At 42.1% G+C, this 19,778-nt stretch overlaps 1 protein-coding gene across 4 annotated transcripts in view; it reads right to left on the bottom strand.

Annotated features, from left to right (window-relative positions):
* Positions 1-13,908, bottom strand: part of MCTP2 (multiple C2 and transmembrane domain containing 2) — a 122,273-nt gene extending 108,365 nt beyond the window's left edge. For 2 of the 4 annotated variants that reach the window (XM_054837047.1, XM_054837051.1), the window contains exon 1: positions 13,063-13,177. The gene's annotated coding sequence lies outside the window, so the exon portion shown is untranslated. Of the gene's footprint in view, positions 1-925; positions 1,100-13,062; positions 13,178-13,779 lie in introns of those variants that run through there. The other 2 variants (XM_054837048.1, XM_054837049.1) reach the window with 2 other exon arrangements.
* Positions 13,909-19,778: the final 5,870 nt, after the last annotated feature.

Here is a 19,778-nt window from a genome sequence, read left to right as displayed (position 1 = left end):
GTCCACCTTCGCAACGTCCGATTCAGCCAGTGTGTCTTCAGCTACAACTAAACACCGGCCAACATTTAAACCCATCGTAGCCGAAAATCCTAACATGCATTAGAGGCTGTTAGGAAGATGTTCCTCATCTTGCATGCGTCTTCGCAGAGGTTCCAACTGGAAGGGACTAATGAAACTCCCTGATTGTAAAACCTCTGTTGATTCTGGCTGTTCCGGCACAGGATATTCACCCCAACCTCTGCCTGCCTCCACAGATCTGCTGCCTTCAAACCTAACACAGGAGACATTGCTCAAGACACGAGCAAAGTTAATTACGCTTCTGCTATGTAGCACAGTATTTGGCTATTGAAAGTTATACTAAAAGTATAACCATTTTAGATTTGTAATTTCTGAGTTTAGCGCGCTCAGAAACAAGGGTGACAAAGAAGGAGAAAAAGGATCGGGGGGGAAAGGGACTGGGATCCTTTTTTCATACCCCTCTGCTAGTTTTGTGTTATAAAACCCACCTTCTGTCCCTAGGAACCATAAGTTAAACCATTCCTCCCTGGGAGAAAAAGAAAATTAGCAGGGAAATAGCTCCCGGATGGCTAAACCACCATATGTCCTGGGTGGTTATTTCTATAACAGATCATACTCAGTACCCCAGGTTTTTCCCATCACTGTGTCTAGAACCCAGTCAAACATGAATCATTACTACAAAGAGTGGAATTACTTTCGCAAAAAAGAAACCTACAACTTCTTCTTTGCAATGGCTTATTTCAGTACTTATCTGGTTTATGATAAGAATCAACAGCCACGGAGATAAGAAAATACCATCCAAATAAAGTAACCCTTTGTTCAGAGTTACCAGTTTCCCCTGGAGCATTCCAAACCCAGCACGAGTTACACTCACATGTGACATTTAAAAGAAAAGGGAACACCTTACCAGGGGCAGGATGTCCCTTGGATTATCAACACCTTCAAGCGTTGCGCTTCTTTTACAGTAAAAACAAGTCCGACACGAAAGGCTGACCTCGGTGGGCCTGAAGCCATTCCTCTCCGGCTGTGGTCACAGGAGCTAACAAGGGGCGCTGAATTAGATACGTACATCACATCGAGAAAGCGAGACAGCCTTTTCTTCCTGCAGCTGTGTCTTACAGCATATGGTAAATACCTGAGCTTAAATTTGATAAGGCACCAGAAAAAGTCTAATCTCAGTCTGATTCTGCACAGGCTAATTACCCTGGGGAAATCAGTGTTAGAATTATTTTTAGTACTAACAAGCCAAGGGAGCGCACTGCTGAACTGTAGCTAACGTCTTCATTGCACAGGCGACTTGCTGCAAAAGCAGGGTCATGTCCAGCTTCCAAATCTTGGCATTGCCTTTGAGCTTAGGCTTCCCTGCAGGGCTTCAAACGATGCCAGTCTGTTGATACAGATCCTGCTCTTCTATCACTCTGTTGCTGTAGATCCATTTGCAAAGCATAGTGGGATGCTAAACGTAAACATAAATAAAATATAAAATAAAACTTGATCTGTTGCTGTCAGCCAAAACAGTATAAGTGCTTCATAAAAGATCATTTTATAGGCTTCAATGCTTGAATGGAAATAAGATGACCAAAAGAAACCAGCCTTATTTTCTTGATGTAAACCGAAAGAAATCTACAGTCCTTGCAGAAGATCACAAATACTATCCAGGGTAAATACAAAGCTTAAGAAAAGCATGTTTATTATATGCAGATAATACAGGCATCTTAAGACTTTTTTTTTGTTTTGGGTTTGATGGTTGGGGGGGGGGATGGGTTTTACAGATCTCTGGGTTTTTAGGCTCTGGGCTTTTAGATCCCATGCTTGGCTTTTCATTTTTTTTAATTGGCTCAAACGTGATGAGCTCCATCTTTCACAGCCATGAAACAAGCACAGATCTTCCTCCACTTTTCACACAAGAGAGGAACAGGGATGCTCTAACTCCTTAGAGACTCTTTTGCACAATCTGGAGAGCTTTCTTCTCAACATTTACAAGCAGACAGTAACTAGGAGAAATAACAGAACGACCAGCTGCTACAAGCATCTTAAAATAGCATCTAAAAGTGAAAATTACTGAAAAAAAACCCTGCACCTGCCTCCAGCTTATAGAAGTATTGCTTTCAGTTTGTTTCTGTCTGTTCAAAAACAGAAAAAAAAATGATGAGTATGTATGAGGGAAATGAAGGAGGAAGTGTTTGGGTGTATTTTTACAAAAATATTTCACAAGTTCCTTCCACTCTTTCAGCTTCCTTCAAAATACCGTAGTTTCTCATTGTACCTGTGCAAGCCAGAAGGCCCCGTCAGCCTTTTCAATCTAACTGACGGGACCGTACCAAGCTGGTACAATCAAATACCACCTTTACAGTGCAGTCGCAGCTGCCCAGCATCAGCCCTCTCCGGGGACACCTATGCGTGAAGACATGCTTCCCGCAGCCCTGTACTGCGGGGGACGATGTGCGCATCAAACCAGACTCCGAGAAAGATCCTGGAGCGACAGGTCTTGCCCCTGGAAGGGGGCACATGAAAGGCGCTGTGCCATGTGCTGAGATCAAGCCAGCAATCAGGATATTTCTTTACCATTGACTATATCTGGTTTATAATTTGCCTCCCTGTTCCCAATCACCTCCGGTGATGCCTGGGAAAGGTGGTACCTGGAGCAGGGCACCTCCAGGAGCAGGGGAAGAGGGAAAGCTGATGAGCAGCAAGGAGAAGGAGAGATGTAGGTACAAGCAGAGTAAGAATGAGATAAGGGAAGCTCTAAAATAAATAGAAAAAGGAGAGGTTTTATCAGGGCTGACACGAGGAGAAACACAAGATCAGGAGAGAAGCAGGGAGCCGCGTGTTGGAGGAGTCTGTGCCTGTCTGGAGGAGCTCCGGTGGGAATCCAGCCCTGCAGCCTCCTTCCTCCTCACTCTCTCCTTCAAGCCCTTGTTCACCTCTCTCATAACAAAAAGTATATTTTTATAACAAGAGGTGCACAGAAATAGATCATCCCTTTTCATAGCTTTCAGGGAAAACAAACCTAGGAAGGAAATCGGAGGCCGAATCAGCCAGTGCCTCTTACTAGCACTTCAGTCACAGATTTAAAGAAAAAGTTTGTGCTTACATGCAAATGACTTGTGCATGTGCCAGCATTGCTCCCTAAATAACTATTACTGTCACACTACTTATCAAAACTCGGTCATAATAAAGGAAAGATCTATTAAAAGCTCTGCAAGATTCTTTATTCAATGACAATTTACCAAAGAGGTATAAACAGAACACCTTTGATCCATACAAATAGCCTGATGCTAACTTGGATTGAACAGGACAGTTAGAGTTTGCCCTCTTTCCTTCCTTCCTGCAGCTCGCTCCTCTCCCCACCAGCAACGCGGCACGTGCCGGGGCCAGAGCTCACGGTGAAAGTTGGGTACGCAGGAGAGTTGAGATTATTTTGAATGGGTATTGATCTGCACGATTAAATTTCTTTTTCACATTTAACGTCTCCACACGGTTTGGGTATATCTGTAGATAAAGCGACCCAGTGTTTTTACAGTCTCTTAATTCAAAGGCAACTGCCCCTAAAGAAAAGAGAGGTTGGTGTGTTGTAGCGTATCAGTGAATGAGGGAATTGCACCAGTAATAGCCCTCATGTTCTGCAAGAGCCACAAGTCTCCTTACAGAAAATCACTACACTTAGCTACCTGGTGCACTGCCACTGAGAAAGCTGAAAGGGAGACTGGAAAACCCACATACAAATAAACCCTTCCCTTAGGGAGCTCTTGGTTTCACCAAATGTTGAAGGGTTTCAGTGCCATCTCCCGCGCTGTCACACATTCATCAGTACAATTAACTGTTATCGAGACTGATGATGGACAGAGACCACAACCACAATGAAATGGAGAGCCTGGGAGAGGCACAGGGGAGTTTAAATGAAGAATAAAACAAATATTTAGCATTCAAAGCAGTCATCAGATTCTCTGCCTCAGAAGACACTGACTCACAGCCTCACTGAATCTGTCCTACCTCCGGGTTACAACAGGTATAACTGGGGGGAGACAAAAACCCCTCCTTGTCACTGGTACGTTTTTCTAGGGCAGTACTGCTGAAAGACACACAGCACTTCTCAAAACTCCAAGAAATCAACTATGACTATGGAGAACTATTGCACAAGTCTGCCCGTGTTACATGTGTGATAACTTAAGCATAAAGTTCCCCACTTTATTTTTTTTCATAATACACGAATGTTTTAGCGGGCTTCATGGATCCTCAGCTACTCCAAAATTCAGTTACAAAGGATCCTGAGATAAGACGCTCAGAAAAATACTGAAGCAGGAGCAGATATTTAATAGGGAACAACTGAAAATCAAGATCTTTGAAAACCATGTTTCTGTGTTGGCTAAATGGCAATAAGGTTATGGTATCCCTGCTACAGAAAGCGGGGGGACAGGCAGTTTTAGGAGAAATTTTGGCAATCGGCAATAAGCTATGCTTTTAGAGATGACAGTAGTTTAGACAATAAGAATAAGCCGCAAGTTATACGGCTAACTTCATAAAGTTAAGCAGCAAAACACCTAGTCTGATAACAAACAATGCAGAAAAGAGATACATGCAAACAAATCACTAATGCCAAGAAAACTTCTCTTGCTTATGCCAGCCTGACTCCTGGGTAAGACTAGCAATAGCAAGATCCTGTTAGACACAGAAAAGCAAATACATCAATATATCTTTCTCCTGGACTAGAGGAGCTTCATCCTCCTTATTAATAGCTCTGATTCTGGTGAATAAATTTCATCCTGGACAATAACTTAGTACTGTAAATATGAAGAAGCCAATGCATGCAACTAAAACCAGTCATGTTGCTCCCCTGAAGTCATGACAATAAACTGTTCAGTACACGAACGACAGTGTAAACCTAAAACCTCCTTTTTTTCCAATTATAGAGACTAAACGTATGCCAGCATGCATGTCTAAATGCCAGTCATTTCTCACAGAAGAGAAGCAGCTTTGAGGTTTATCGCTCCGTACACCATTTGAGTTTTCAGTCTCTTGGCACTAGAAATATTCACCCTGTCTGGGTTCTGTTACAGCATTATTTTCCCATTGAGAAGATCAGATAAAGTTGGCAAATTTAACTCATGTTCTTTAGCAATGACACGTTGGCACTTCCCTCATCTTAACAGTGGGGTTTCGGTTTGCTAAAGCTGAAGCTCCTAAATACTGAAATCATTATCAAGAAAGCCACAAAACTATGATGCCAGTAACTATTTAAGTTCGAATAAAAGGGTCAAAAATTAAAACAGAAGAATTTGCTACAATCCCATGCAGGGTTGAATATTAAGTGACCTGCTCAGGATTTTACCTGCAGAAGTTCAGAGAACCTCAACTCCATAGTAAAGCCTGGTTTTGTTAATTCTGGTACATTCCTGGAAGGGAGCTAATAAAAAAGCTCCCCAAAACACAAATACTGGCATTGCTGAGTTAGGATGACACCTCTTTTACTTGCGCTTGAGGAAGTAATTTAAAATTCACTTTCAGCTCTTTTAAGATGTTTGGGTTATATGACAAACCTGCTCTGTAGCTTTCATTTTGCACGTCTTTGCCCTCACTGTAGTTACAGGCAGCTTCTACGTAGGAATTGGGCTCATTGGCATTATTATCAGCCCCAAAGTCGGGGCTAACGCCAGTATCGGAGAGCAGTGCTCGATCCCGACGCCTGCCTCACTTCAGCATCTGCAGCACAACACATTACTCATTCACATCTCCCTTAAATGCATTTTGGGAGAAGAGGGAAGAAGGAAACACCCCACGCTTTGAGGAACGCTGTCACGGACCAGTGATTCATGGCAGAATTAGCATGCATCTTTAAAAGCATTATTCATTCCCACTGTACACCATCAAATGGCGGGGTGATTACCTTATCTGTTGGCATGAGATACCCAAACCTCAATATAAAAGTATTTTAAAGAGAATTCAAGAGATGCTCCATTTAGAGCCAGAGCTTGCTGGATTTTATTCCATTTCAGTTGCATGAGACTGAAGAAAACAAATCCTAGGTCCAAACAGAGAGCTCCTGGCACGCTACATCCAAGCGGCAGACCCGTGCTGTCCAAATCAAACTACTCTCTTTGTGAAAAATTGTATATACATTACACAGTCCTTAAAAACACTTTAGTCCTGATTCATCTGGGGTAAATTTGCCATAGGCAGGGTGGGGTAAAGTTTGCTAAACTTTAAATACCTTCCCTGAAGCATATCTACAGCTCCTTGCTCACGCTGCCCAACCGCACTGGCTGCTCATCTGTACGCTGATACCACAGTTGGGTCTTTTTTAATTTATTTATTTGTTTTAATTCTCCTTTCATACATTCATAGCTCCAGGCAGGATAGTTTAGAACTGATCCAACTGACCACTACGCTTGTCATTACCATGCCCTATTCACGTATTCTCAAACTGAGTTTAAAGTGCAGAAGTTATTACCACTTAGCCCACAATTAACAAACAAAAAGCAGAGCTTATTAATTGCGGATGTTTAGTTCTGGTGAACACCAAAAGGCATTTTAATTCAGCTATCATAATTATTCCATCTCCTGTATTTCTACATGGATTAAAACCACTTAGAGCTCAAAACCAAAACTTTTGCAACAAGTGTGAATAAAAACCTTTCAAGATGCAGTAATGTTTTTTAATGGATTTCAGAGCTACTCACATTCCAGTTACCTGTGTCTAGCAGATATGGGCAAGAGTCACTAATTTGGCAAGTGTCCTGAAACACAAACTGCCCACAGTCAGCTAAATAGATTAGGAGGTTGTCTGGTTCAAACAACTTTTGCACTTAAGTAGATGAATGCTTGATTGTCTTCAGCTTTCATTTGCTTAGTATCAAAGGCCGGACAGATTTTTTGCTAAGTGTTTCTGAGACATCCAAGGTTGGTTGGTGGATGTTAGGAACTAGAATCCTTCCCGAACTGGAGGAAACAGGCTGCATTTCAAAAGTCAAATGTGTTCCCCTAGCTAGTAATGAGCTTTGTGTCCTAAATTATAGTTTTATAAAGTTAAACATAATTCAGTCACTTATACATTTAAAAAAAAAAAATCATACCCCAACCACAAAGGTACTATCACAATTACCACTATCTGAATTTGGGAAGGGAGCGTAAAATAACTACAATCAATCCCAAATAGCAGGACTTCTGTGAAATCCACTAGAATATATAACTGGAAGTAGATGTTTGCATTCAAAAAGAAAAACAAGACAAAACAAAACTCTACAGTTAATTGTTTCCAAGTACAAGAAACCGGGAACAAAGCCTGCTATTGAATGAACATTAATGATTTGCCATTTGGTTCTGCAGATGTTTCCCATGAGGGAAGACAGCAAAAAACATTCCACTTGAAACCCAGGGAAGCAGCAACAAGGAGTCGAGTTATGTTACTTCATTCACTTGCATATTTTTATTTGGAATTGTCAAAAACACTAGGTTCGATAAGATTTTACTTTAAGGGGACCTTGTATCCAATAAAATTTCAAAGAACTGAGCTCCATAATCCCTTCTCACTTAAACCCAAGCGAGCCAGGCTTTTAAAAAACAATTTCACAGCCATGATAAGGTGAGCTAAAAGAGTCTGCCCCATCCTTGCTGACAGCTCCAGATCATCACGACCTCCACATCAACAGCAACAAAGCCAAATGCCTGCTCAAATAAATTAGTATGGCCATCTCATTTCCATTCATAATCTCTTAATGGAGATGAAGCAACCTAGATTATATACCCTGTCCTAGCCAAAACTTACTTCTAGAGTAAGCCTTATCTATTTAGGAGCAAAGAGGGATGAAAGCACACACTCAAATTCTAACAGAGCTGCTTCTGCATCTTAATTTATAGTGTTACACAGAGCTGGAAATCTTTTATTTCCAAATTAGTTCTTATCTCAGATCTTAAGGCAGCAAAGCTCTACAATTCCAAGAATTTCCAAAACAATGAAGTCTGCCCAAACCTAAACTTTCCAGTAAAGCAAAATTTACTTTGCAGACTACAAATGTAGTTCTTGGGAGTGGGCAACAGGAAGAATTGTCAAGGGTACAAGTACTTTCCAGAAAGGAAGGATATGAATAAGATATCCCTTTTTTTTCCCCATCCCAAAAGGCCAACAAAACAAAACAAAGATCTAAAAACCTACATTACTATTTTGCTTGTATTTTAGCAGGCTGTTTTTGTGGGAAAGTGAAAACAAGCTAGTGAAGGAGCATCTGTGTAAATACATATGAAACAGGCACCCACCACGGCAGGCAGAAGAGTCACCTCTGGGTCATTTATCTCCAACTCTCACCATAAACTAACCAAGAAACCATAAGCAAGCAATCAAGCTAACTACTTTTAATTAGGACCACCAAAAAGTGTTACCAAGATGCTCTCCTGCAAGACCAAAAATGGTCACACTATGCATCCTACCTTCAACCACGAGGGTTGTCTCTGGTGGCAGGGGAGGCTGGACATCTTTGTGACCAAACTGGAAACGTTCCAGCTCTAATTCCACAAGCAACCTTGAAGACTTCCAGCTCAAGGGTCTGTTTTCCTTAGAGAAGCAGAAGCTGAAGTCAACGGGAAAGCACGGACACACACAATTTGTCACCATCAGCCCTGACGTGGGGTTTAACAGGAGGCGGTGTAAGCATCAAAAACAAAAGTTAAAAAAATGCCTAACGGTCAGCAGGTTGCTTATGTGAAGACAACAAAAGAAATAAGCCTCCCTACAAAAAAGCGGTATACGCTTCAGAAAATAGAAATCAAAACCAAAATCATAACATCCTCCAGCTTTTCACATAATAATCCAATTATTTCAGGAGCGATAAAACAATGAAGCTTTGCAGCTGTAGCGGAGCCTTGCAAAATGTCAGATCAATCTGCGTTCCTAACAGATGGTTATGAATAGCCAGTTAATCACAACTTAAGGAAACACAGCATCGAGCACACTATTTACTGCAGGGTTTTCCCCCAAGTGTGAAAATTGAAGTTACATCTAACATTAACTTGCTTGGAACCATTTTGGACAAAGTAGTAGCGATCCGACAAACACTCATCCAAATTTCCATCACATATAGCATGTACGTGAACTGCATCCCTCCAAATACCGATTTAGCCCAAGAAGCTGCCTCTAACTCTGACCAAAAGCAGATGCTCAGGGAAAGAATATAAGGTCAGGAAATTATATAGTGATTCTGCCTGCAAAATAATCTCCTGGTTTCCAGGAAATCTGTGGTGTAGAGGCTGCTTCAGCTAGAAATTGTATCTGCATCCTTGTGATTAACAGTCATAGCATACTTTTTCCTCTATTAATTTGCCTAGCAACTTTTACAATTCATTTATATCTTAAGCAACAGGAAGATATTGCGGTAATGAGTTCCATAGATAAATTATGCTTGTGTGAAACAGTATTTCCTTTTATTACAAAGTGCCTTTAAAAAAAAAATCATTGAATTTTGCTCCTTTATTCTCACCTCTAAAATCTTGAGTTATATGAAATTATGAGTAATTGTTCTCTATTTCTTCCATATCACTCAAATTTTGCCCTCTTCTGCGTTATCCTCCTTAACGACTCCTCCTAATTGAAAAGTACAGATCATCAAGGAGCCTGGTTAACCTTATACCATCCAAACATCTTAACTGGCACCCACACAACAGACATAGAAAATGTCTTTTTTTTCCCTGAGATAATTGATTTGTCTGACTTTATAACACAGTGCAAAACAATTGAAGTCCAAATCCATTCTAGGAATTTTTAAAGGAAAGTTAATTAACAACTTATTTTCCACAGTCTTATCATTAGGTGTAACTAAACAAGTATTTAAGTTGCAAGAATGAGTTAAAGGGTTTAAAACTTGCCTATGATTGGCTGTGCAGCTTTTTTTAAAGGACTGCATTTTTTGATAAATAAGAGAACTAGTAATTCCTAAATACTTCTTAAAAATTACAGCAAGAGCTTCCTTTATGTCACTGCAGAGCAACTACACGATGAGTTAGTGCCAACAGAAGTCCACGCACGCAGGTATTTACCCCAGCACTGCGGGTGCCGAAAGCTGAGCTTGCTTTAGGAGATTGCATCCTCCGGGCAGGACAGTCTGCGCAGCTGTAGTACCTTACTACTCACACAATACCCAAAATCCAGGGAAGATGGGGCGCATCTAAGAAACGAAGCCTCCATTAACAAGGCTTCCTTATTAGTGATCACTAAATTGGACCAAAACTGTCTGCCCACACAGCGATCACCCCGTTCCGTGGCAATGCTGGTAAACCTGTAGTTACACCCAAACTAATTCCTTCAAGAGAGAAATTGCCAAGCATATAATAAGATGATCAATCATTTGATCAAACACAGGAGACTTGGCCCAGTTTCTCTTATCGTTCTTGGTTTCACGAGGACCCTCACACAGAGGCAATGAGGAGTTACTCCTGAGGCGGAACACAGAAAGAAAGTCTAGCTATTCAGAGACACAAATCACTTAAATATGAATATTCCCTCTGCTTCTATGATTTGATTTTATAGCATCAACAGCTTAGAAAATAGCGGTGCACCCAGGTACAGCCATTAGGCTGATACTCAGTTTGAAATCAGAGTTCAAGGTGCTTGTGCTTCTGACAGCCTCGTGATCCTGCAAGATCAATTTAGTCTTGAGAAACAGCCCCCCCACGACCCAGGGAACATCTAACTGCTTAACTTTGGTAGGAATAATTGGGAAAAACATTCCTTTTGCTTATAAACAAGCTTCTATGCAAGTGTGTTATCTAATAAATACAACCGTAAGTAAAATGGGAATGTGGGAAGGGCGCCAACGTAAATCCTCCAAATCTGAGGAAATCAGGAGCAATTTTCCACTCAAGGATGGAAACGGCGTGCAGGAAATGCAGAACATATTTAGCATGCTTTGCTCTCCTCTGCTAAGGTAAAGCTCCCCACTCTCCCACGCCAGCAGGCTGCTGCCCGGGCAGAGGGACCCCAACCAGCATGGCAATGATGGGACCCCCCATGTCTCCGTACCTTGGGAGATGGAAATTCAAAGCCCCAGACTGAAATTAGTTCATGGTATAGGAGTGAGTGACCAAAATATAATAAAACCTGAGACTCTCATAACAAAATGACAGCGCAAGCTGTTCCACGTGTCCTGCATGAATTTCACGGCTACTGGTGGAGGCCTCGTGGCAACCTTCAGCTGTCAATAAGGAATTAGTTATAAAGGTGAGATGGGCAAATCAGCACAACGTAGACTAAACCAGCAGAAGCAGACACTCAATACTGCCTGGAAATCTCAGTGGGAAGAACGAAGTAGCTTTTGGGGTGAGGTTTATCCCTCATCCTGAGCCCACCCCGACCACACACACAACCCGACCCCAGCTTCATCACGGGCAGCCCCAAATCCCACTGAATTTCAACATTCAAAGCACAACCACTATTCTCCTCAGAAGCGTTTCTTGCCCGAGCAGTTACATTTTTGAATAATTATCTGTTCAAGTAAGACAAATTTCATCAGCGCAGTTAGTTGAAAAACATCTGCTTATATTATTAAATGCAAAAGCCACTGGGGGAAAAAACACCTTGCAGGGAAGTTGAGCCAGTTATGGTAGTAATTACCTCAAATGATATGATAAGCAATACTTCTAGCCCTCTGTTACAGTCTTATGCACTAGCCAAGAAGGGGATGATTACAGGAACCCACGTGCTATTTAGATACCCACCTTCCACCAACCGCCAACGACAGCGGTGGCCTTCCTCATGTCCTTGTTTCTTAATCGACACCTTAAATACACACAACTACAAACTATTCTATAGCTGCTTTAATATAATCAAAGTTAAACATTTCTTAACAGCACAAAACTTAACATCTCTATGAAAAAAGTGGCAAAAATTTTTGAAGAAATAAAATGAAAGTTTCCTCTCTGCACCTTTTTCTTCAAGTTGTTCTTCCCACAGCTACTGCAAAGTGAAACTACACATGCTGAATCCATCTTCACGCTACATTGTACGAAAGTCTATTTGCTTTACAATAAGCCATTTTATAATGGTATTGAAGAGCAGCAAGAAATCAAATAAGATTATTACTCAAATACATCCATTCATCCTGACAGCTAAGTCTACCCACTCAACAGTATCATTTTCTGAGAATGAAACAAGATCACTGCAAAACACATGACAAATTTTACAGCTTAATCATGGAAAATTAATGCAAAAATATCCAGGTGAGAATTCCTATTTTCTTAATGCCACATAGTAGTAATTCAGCTTTCAGCGTGCTTTGTCATGAAACTAAGGGCACCAACTGCTTTCTTGCCAGTTGCCATAGTCCTGCTATGCTAACATCACTGAAAAATTAGACTATTTCTCATTAAAAAAGATCTGTTCCAGTGTTTGTAAAGAGCTACACCTTCAGTCCTTAAATTCCCCATAAAGTTTCCCTTAAAACAACTTTGCTACATTGATGCACTTTTGCAAATGTTTTTCTTTGTTGTTTGTTTGGGGTTTGTTTTGTTTGTTTGCATTCTAGGGAATATTTTTTAAGTGGCTTATTTCTTTAACCTAAGTCAATAACCAACTCAATTTCAGCAAGCAAGTACACATGGGGATGAATCAGTTCAGTGAAAGTTGGCTGGGAAAGGAGAGGAGTTCTCCAATGTAATTTTATAATACAGATTAAAAAAAAAAGTCCAAGTATGTCACGCAGCATCACTAAAGCAATGCACAGCAAAGTGCAGAGTAACCTCCAGGCTCCCACTACAAGTTGGTTCTCTTGGACACCTGGAAAAGTAAGGACAACGATAACAATCTGGCTGGCACGAAACAGGCAAAATCCACCGAGTCTCAAGAAAAAACCCAGGACACAAACACACACACACACACATACACCCCCCACCACCAGCAGCTGAGAATTTTCTTTTAAAGTGAACTCAGTCGGTGTTTGAACCGGCACGGCAGGACGTGCCAAGTACCGGAGCAGACGGTAACAGAGCGCAGAGCCGCAGCCCCCCCGGGCGAGAGGTGATCCCTGCCCGGGGAAGTGAAACCGGGGGGGCCCCGGGGGTTACCTGTCCGCCGCCCGCGCAGCTCCCGCAGCCGCCCATCTCCGCCGGGCACAGCACGCCGCGCCGCTCCCGCACCCGCGCAGCAAACGCGGTCCCGGGGCGGGCACGTGTCGCTGTCACCGCCCCCCCACACCCGCCCCCCGCCCTCCCGGGGCGGTGCCGCCGCCGGCACCTCCCTGCGCCTTCCCGCCCGGAACCCCCGGGGCTGCCCGGAACCCGCCGCCCACGAGCATCCCACTTCGCAGCGTCCCCTCCGGAGCGGTTCCCGGGGCATCCCACCTTGGAGCATCCGCGCCCTCCACGGACCGTTCCCCCCTCGCGGCATCCCCAGCCCCCGGAAGCATCCCCACGCCCCCCAGACCTTTACCCTTCCCTGCCCCTCACACTATTTCTCCCAAAGCATCCCCCGACCAAATCCAAAACCCAAAGTTTTGTCCCAACAGGATTTTGTCCCAAAGGCGGAGGGGCAGAGGGGAAGGTGGGGGGCTGGCAGCGCCCCTGGAGAGCCCTGAGTGAGGGTGGAGCTGGAAAGGAAACTCCGTGAATGACTACAGGCAAAGGGAAACAAAATCAACAGCAGCGCTGCCACGTAACGCTTGGCTGCACCTCCTAACACTGTCTTGGCTGTGTGTCCTAGTGCCTAACAAGGAAGCCAAGCACCACAGCTGGGTGTTTCAGGCAGGGAAACTGAGGCACGATTGCGTAAGATGGTTTGCTTACCTGGCATGTCTGCAGCTGAAACAAGGTCCCGCGCGTGTTTCTTCATGACTTTGCCACAGCATGGAGAGGTAAATGCTACCCAGCAGCCCCTCCAACACCAGCTTGTTTCTGGAGCACTCTGGGTCTCACGCTCCACCACGCACCTTCCCGGAGATCTGATGCACGTCGCACGTCACCACTCCCACGTGTGATGTTTAACCTCCATGGAGTGTGGTATCACTACATGGGGTGCAGAGCAATGACGGGGGGGGGAAGCTTGGTGATGGAATTTATTTACATTCCAAGCCTATCATTTTGATCAGCAGAAATTGCACGTTATCTAAGAGCATAGCTGACGTAGTAACACTCACCTCATATCATCTACTGAAACTTGGTGATGCAATCACGTTTTACCATTGCAAAATAGAAGTCGTCATGCACATGTGGTAAGGGTTTGTCATAGCACAAAGAATCGTTCCACAAACCACCAAATAAAAACATGGGGAAAACATTATAAAAGCCATTGCTACAATTCTTTCAACCAAATCTGGAGAGAAGGAATTCACACACATACACAGCCCCACATGGATCCACAAGGTCAGGAGCAAGGAGCTACACATCAGCAAGAGTATTGCTTGGACTCGTGAGCAATTTTACAGGATCGGGAACAAAAAAAATGGCAAAGCTTTATTTTGCCTCCTGACTTAAAGGTCACGTTTGATTGGCCAGATCCTAATTTTGCAGCACAGTCTCAACAAGAGCATCAGTTGCTGTGGTCAATGATAAACCAAGAAGTACGCAGCTACTCCTAGAGTGCACACAACTTTCCAAATTTTTGCTAAATGCTGAGCAGGCCAGTTTTACTCAGCTCATGCAATCAAAAATTTAAGGGGAAGTTGGCTGAGAACAGAAAACTAATCAACCGCCTAAGCTGAAAGAGAAGAAAATTCGTGCCACTAATATTTTTGTCATCCTTTCATCTAAACCAAGAAAGGTATCAGATTCAGATAATTAGGGGAGTTTGGAACAAGAACAACACAGTCTTTAAAAACACTTTTCTGTTAGTTCTGTCATCCCACAAAATGTGTATCAAAAATAGTTCTGTGCATGTTTGGTCCAAAATTACAGCCAAGAGAAAAAAAACTGTAAACATGCCTGAGGACAATCTAATAAAAAAAAGGCTGCTGATTTTTGGAGTAGCAAGAAAAAGTAGCTTGTGTGTGTGTGTGTGTGCGTCTGCCAAAATAAAATGTAATAGTGTTCCTTGGATGCAACAGGAGAAAAAAAGAGATATAAAAAATTAAATATTTGTTCCTAGTATCCACCAAAATGAGAAAAGCTTGCCATAAGTTAGTGAGAATAAAAAGATAAATCAATTAACTATTGCAAGACTACCCAAATATGGACTCTTAAAAAGATTAGCGTGAGAAATTTTCATCTCTTGGACATCACATAACTGTATTAAAGTCTGAGTAAATATTAAGGTGTCTTTGGTGATAACCTGCTGCAGCTGCCTTGGAACATGCTGGTTCCCGGGACTATGTGTGGCCTTAGAGTTTCATCCCACCAGGACCACGTCACTATTTGTCCTCCAACAGTGTACGTGCAACAGGTAGGAAACCAGTATGTGTTCACTGTGTGCCACGCTGGAAAAATAGCATAACAATGGGACTAGGGTAAAAAGATTATTAAGCAGGTGCTGACAGAGCTGAGAAAAACCCTTGTCCTATAACAGTATTGGTTGTGCTTGCTCACTGAAGACACACAACTGCAAGAAGATATTCAAAGTGAGAAGTCACATCTAGTTTCTAGTTCCTGTGGAGGCCGGTGGGTGTGGTGACTCATTGTTACTCCTCAGCCCCTGTAGATGCTTTCCTCATTTCATCTATTCACGGTCCTTTTTCTGCTATTTGATATGTTCATAGTAATCTAAAAGGTTTTTTAATATGATGCCTTATTGGAGATATTTCTCACTCAACTAAACTTTCCCTGCTGTATGCTTTTTTCGGAAGTAAAGAGCATGCGTGCCTCACACTTTCTAAAGCGGAGTTGCAAAGAAAACCCTCGCTGCACGAATGAAAGGGAAGTGATGGGAGAAACCGGCCCACATTTGGTGAGAGAACCACTGCGAGGACTGTGGTGGGATGCTATCTCAGGCCACAGCATGCTGAATGTCGAGGCTTTTTATGACTGTGCTGGAAATCTCGAGGCTTTTTACTACTTCACTGCTGACCAAGAAAGAAAAGGGAGGATGATACTGGGCAGATCCTATGGGGAATAACTTTATGTCACTGGCAGTTTGGAGGGAAGAGAAGAGGGGCCATGACACTGGAAATATCACCAAAACCCTAGTGAAGCCAGCAAAATATTAATGTAAAACATGAGGGGAGCCAATGTGAGAATATCTTATGAATGTATCCAATGTAGTCTGAAGCCATCAAGAGCCAAGATAATCATTATTATAACATTAACATAGGACTTAAAGATAACATTAATTAAATATTACTGTAAAACACACCATCAAAAACCAAATGCACAGCTAAAAACACAGCAAGCAAAAATTTCAACAGGAAAAAATTAAGCATGCATATCTAAACAAGATTCCTTATTACCTTTATTCCAGGAATACTCACAAGGAGCCACTGTACACCTTCCTTTCATGCACACAAATGTTTTTCTTCTGGATTTTATTAAGGATGGCATTACCAATTCCTCTGAGGAACAAAAAGAGAAAAATACATAATTGAGAACCACAGTCGGCATTATCAAATCCTACTCATCTTTTGTGTGAATGTCTCTTTCTCATAAGGGAAAGAAAAGTTCTTTTCTCAGCAAAGGAAAAAATGCAACTTTTCTCCTTTGCCCTGATTTTTTCCCCCCTATAGTCTGACTGCTGAAAGAAAAAATGACCTCATCAGCCTTTATCAAAACCTGGCCAATGTGGATCAATGTGAGGCTGCTGCAGATACTGCTTTTACCTGCATTCCTAATCACAGGTTCAGCTGCAACCCTTCAGAGACACAATGAGTGAGGAATTAGCATCCAGCCCACCCTCCGCATAGCCTCTTCCCAGCAGCACATCTGCAGGGTTGTGAGGAAGAGGCTTGAGGGTACAGGTACACAAGGAGATCAAATCACAGAAAAAAACCCCAGTCCTTCCATGCATGTTGAACACCTTTTCTCCTGACCTCATAGGTAGTGTACCTAGCAACACAAGTCTTTAGAGCTTAATCACATAAAAAGCATTTGAGCGATTCCTCCTTATGTCTCCTATCTCACCTACAGGAAGATGATGTTCACCGGAAACACCACCAGAAGCTTTGAAGATCCCGTAAAATTCTGTTTGCACCTCCCTCTATTCACCGCCAACTTTACTGACTTGTCAACAGAAGTTTGCTTAATAGTTTGCTTTTGACATTTGTTAGCCTAGGGCACAAACCCTCAGGTATGAAACTGATAAAGGCTTTTCAAAAAGCCAAGGTGAAATGTCATGCAAGAGTTAAGTGTTGTGTTTTCTCTCTTTTGTTCCAAAGTTGGACAATTGGATCCCAGGAGGCCTGATGACCCCGGCACAGAGAATTACAAGTCTCTAAGATGCAGCTGAGCACCTGGTTTACAGGCAGAATTTGGAGGAGGACCAAGGGTGTGTTTGCTCCCCAGGTCTGTGAGCATTAAGCCATTCCCAAAATGCAAACCAAGCTAGCTGCAAGGTTTAAGTCATTCTGTGCAACTACACAAATAAATATACTGAAGACCTTAGGAGACTTAAGCAGGTCACTAGTCTGGGATTAAGACATGAATGATGATAATTAGTTATGGTTTGACTGCTCACTTTCAGCTCCAGCAGATTACCCTGAAAAAACACATTTTATGCCACTTAACATCGTTATGATTCACCTTATAGGCTAAATGCGTTATATACTGTTCAGAGCTGGAATCTCTACTCTGAAATGTCACTGACCATTTTTTATGTGAACAGTGTAAATGCCACATGGTGAAACCGAAGCTTAAACTTCAAAGAAATGAAACCATCACAACCTCAAGTTTCCTCCTCTTTCTCTTTCAATCACATGCCTGTGTGTGTGTGCGACTCAACCATTTCAAACCATTCAGTGCTGACGACATTTTGATCAGCTGTACCTGGTGAGAAAGAATGAAGATGAGACAATTGTTTCAACCAGTCAGGATTTATTAATAGCTTTTAAAAACTCTTCAAGCAGGCTGCATTTTGTGACAGATCTTATAATTTAGTACCTATGTAGTCATTTTCCTGACACAATTCATTGAGCAGCTATGCAGAGGACTTTCTTGTGCAAACAATGAACTTTAAGAACATTTGAAAATTCAGCTTGCTTCTCATTCATCCCAAAAGCAGCGCAAAGCTGTGCAGTGGATTGTATGTGCTCCTGAGAGCAGCTGACAACTTCTAGAACAAAAATGTACTCAAGGAGTTAAATAAGGAATTGTATCCAAGAACCTCTAAGGAATTTACCAGCACTAATCAATTAATCCTCATACATCTCAGAAGTATTGTCATAAAAATGACTAATACGAGCTACGGGTTTTGTTTTATGGTTGGCTCAAGGTTAAATAGGAAACCAGTGACAGGAATAGAATATGAAATTTTGATCCTTCCAGTATCACCAAAGCATTTGGTAGGGAAGGAAAAGATGAGTGACTTAGTTTGGGTTTTCTGCTTGTACTTCTTGAACAGGGAAAACTGGGTCCCCAGAGTTTTCAGCTTCTAATCCTGTGCTCTTACCAGAGCTGCAGCGAAGCATTTGGTCCTTGAAATAGGCTCCCTGTCTCTTTTTGCTGTTCAGCAGGTGCTTCAGGCAACGGTGAGATCTTGCTGTGGGAAGAGGAAGGAGGTCCCAGCTCCTGCTGAGCTCCAAACACAGGAGGAGCCCAGAGCCAGAAGTTTGCACCTCCCATATTCAATCCACTTTTGCTTTGACCCCAGCTAAAGTGCTTTGCACATATTGCTTATTCCTCTGCCTGCTTTAAACATTAAGCCAAAAGGTAACTACAGCTGAAAACATACCACTGACACACCATTAATGGTATTGTGACAGATCGAGAATACCAAGGGGTCTAGGCAGTGACATTAAGATTTTATTTTTTTTTTACCCCACAGCAGTCTCTTGTCTAGCTAACTTCCATTTAAATCTTCAAATTGATTTCTCTTGTACCCTATGGCACTGAGAAACATCACCAGTGTGATGATTTGAACACATCTATGAAGTCAGAAGATTGTTGCTTTTTGGAGCTGCGCTTTTCTTCATATTCTTCCCTTTCTGTTTCTAAAGTGTTTGAAGATGAACTCCAGCAACAGAAAACACAAGCTATAGAGACTCTGAACAATGCAAAGAAGCTACAAGAAATACAGGGTTAGGGAAAAAAAAAAAGTCTTCCAATATTTTTGTGAAATTTCCCCTGAATATCCTCTCCCCATTCGTTCATGTACGGATTATTGGTGTACATTATCCCTGTTCTCTCAAAGCAATCCTCATAGGAAGAACATGCAAACACAAACTACAGTGTGCTCTAGACAAGTCCTGGATCTAGAAAACAGGGACACAAATTTAAGAGCTGTACCCCAGACTCTACCAAGTAAGGTATTTCTCCTTTATATCTACGTTCAGAAAAGTGCACCTTCAAGAGAGTATTGTCCTACCTTGCACCGCCTCTGTGGGAACTGGCATTTGCTCAAAAATTGTGATCCGAGATAGCTAACAGAGGGAAAAGTTACATATGAAAAGTTTAACACAGGAGAGTCTTCAACTGTGTTTATTAATTGATAGCTAAGCAGCAAGCTTTACATTCCTCAAAACTGACTTGAATGAGCAGTTAGCTACTTACTTTCATTTCTGCTGTTAATGTTTTTCTATTACAGCACTTATCACTTCATTATAGTGCAAAATCTCATTAAGCCTAAATACAAACTCTAAAACTCAGAGCGCAGCAGACTCCATCTATGTTTTAGTAATACATATTTCTAGTAAATTGTTTAATCAGAC

This window comes from Grus americana, chromosome 10, assembly GCF_028858705.1.
Source record: "Grus americana isolate bGruAme1 chromosome 10, bGruAme1.mat, whole genome shotgun sequence".
Taxonomy (NCBI): Eukaryota; Metazoa; Chordata; class Aves; order Gruiformes; family Gruidae; genus Grus; species Grus americana.
This window is presented reverse-complemented; position numbering and strand designations above follow the sequence as displayed.